Source organism: Terrapene carolina, unplaced genomic scaffold (assembly GCF_002925995.2).
Source record: "Terrapene carolina triunguis isolate 2854851 unplaced genomic scaffold, T_m_triunguis-2.0 Scaffold247, whole genome shotgun sequence".
NCBI classification, from domain to species: Eukaryota; Metazoa; Chordata; order Testudines; family Emydidae; genus Terrapene; species Terrapene triunguis.
The window spans coordinates 4,432,530-4,434,541 of record NW_020664598.1 but is presented as its reverse complement, the minus strand read 5'-3'; the positions used below and the strand labels follow the sequence as shown (position 1 = coordinate 4,434,541).

Below are 2,012 nucleotides of genomic sequence, written 5' to 3'. Positions count from 1 at the left end.
CGCTGAAGGGTGGGGACACTAGGGCAGATCCGTGCGGGAGGTGCCGGCACCTTGGCTGCACATCGAGTAACTAAAACAAGGGCAGGGGCGTGTCATGCATTCCAGCACAGCTGCTGGCCCGACCCCGCCACTCCTTCCCGTTGAAGGCAACGGGGTGGCTGCGCTGCGTAAGCTTTTGAAGGATCATCGGGCCCAGAGACGAAAGAGGCTTCGGGAGAAACTTTGTTCATCCTCTCAATGACTCCTCCTCATCTGCTTCGTAAGGGAACAAGCCCCTCCCCGCCCCCAGTCCAGGTATAGTTCTCGTCCCGCATAACGCCACTGAGCGCACGGAGGGGGGAGCGTTAAGATGTTGGGGTCCTTTTGTTTAACAACGGCGTCACCTCACTGCAGGACGGACGGTGGGTTGAATCTTTGGCACCGTCTCTTCCCCATTTGGTGTATTTGCTCGTGGCAGGAGCGAGTCACTCCTTTCTCCGCAGGCAAACCACAGCCCCGCGCACAGAGGGCGCCCGGGTGTCTGGGTCAAGCCCTGAGCAGCTCTCCCCTAAGCAGCGGCTAAAGCGGACCCATACAGAGCCGGCCTTGTGCCAAACCTAAAGTGCAGCAGCGCGAATCAGACTCAGTTCAGTTTCCCTGTCCTGTGCTCCGACCCGAGCGAATTCTCTCGCCTCCCCCCTCGCTCCTTTGAGGAGCCGGGGCGCTACGAAGACATTTGCCAGGTCGATCGCAGCTTCATTTGGCCCTGAGCAAAGATCAAGAGGGTGACAAAGTCTTCCCCCATCAACCGCGCCAACTCTTAGCCTATGCCACGCGTCCCTCAGATTTCATCCCAGCGACCCCCAGCCATTTAGGAGAAACAGCAAAACGCCCCTGACAGATCTCCAGAATTCAGCAGCTGCTCACATCCTCTCCTCGGCACTTGCATACCAGAGAGAAGCCCCTGCTTGTGTCCCCTGGGATTGGGCCCTGGTGGACGGGCCCTGGAGGCTCTCTCCAGTCGGCTGCTACCCACAAAGTATCCGGGTGCTAAACAGCTGTTTCTCCCCCGCCTTGCAACTCGGAGTTTCTCCCCCTCCGTGGCTGAGGCTCACTGGTCCCTTGAGTCATAGAGCCTTCTTTGGGGCCAGGGTGCACCCCGGGTTAGCGGCAGGCAGGCAGGCAACAGCCCATGATGTAAATATAAAGTAACAATAAAGCCACCACCGCCAAGCAACGCAGACAGCCCCCTGGCAACAACAGCCAGCCTGCACCCCCGCTGCCCCAGGTACAGCAGCTGCTGGGCAGAAACCTGGGACTCCCTTGCCAGAAAGGATGGAGCACTCTGCAGAGCATCCAAACGGCTGCCCTGAGAGGCAGAGGGAGCTGAGGTTTAAAGAGCCAATTTCCTTTCTGCAACAGGGGGCTTTGGTGTGTAAGGTTTGTTAACGGGTCTTGCGGGAGATGCTGTTGTTTGCACCACCCTTCCCTTTCCCCCCCTCCCATTTCCCCCTTGCTTTCCCTCCATTGCCCCTGACTATGTAGTCATTTCCCCCTCCACAAGGCCATGTCCCTCCTCCTCTGGAGTCTTCCACTTGCAGGCAGTTGGCTCGGAAGAGGGGCTCTCTGCTGTCTCCCTTTGCTGTTATTTATGGGGGAGGGGGTGGATTTCCCCTTGTTTTCCCTCAGGCTGAAGTCCTGCTCTCCCCCTCTGCCAGGACGGATCGATCCTTGCTGTGGAAGTGGGTGAGTTGTTCGCTACTTACCTTCTGAATGCTCCTAAGTGCTGTGTGAAGGGCTGCTAGATTTGGAGGTGGCCAAAGGAGGTGACAGCCAGGCTGGGAACCCCACTTATATAGGCTCCTGGCCTTTTCTATTTTCGGCGGGTGATACCCCCTCCTCACCGGTGTCAGCTACCCAGGGACACACTCAGTATCACATTCACCTCCCCCCTAGCTAATCAAGGGGCACTATTAATAATCCTTGGCACCCATCTTCCCCTAGCTCCCGAAACCTGTTCCCTTGGCAGACTG

General features: G+C 57.8%; 1 protein-coding gene across 2 annotated transcripts in view; it reads right to left on the bottom strand.

The window, feature by feature from the left end:
- Positions 1-1,787, bottom strand: part of PVALB (parvalbumin) — a 10,218-nt gene extending 8,431 nt beyond the window's left edge. Inside the window, exon 1 of one of the 2 annotated variants that reach the window (XM_024217370.3) lies at positions 1,746-1,787. The gene's annotated coding sequence lies outside the window, so the exon portion shown is untranslated. Of the gene's footprint in view, positions 1-383; positions 440-1,745 lie in introns of those variants that run through there. The other variant, XM_024217371.2, reaches the window with a different exon arrangement.
- Positions 1,788-2,012: the final 225 nt, after the last annotated feature.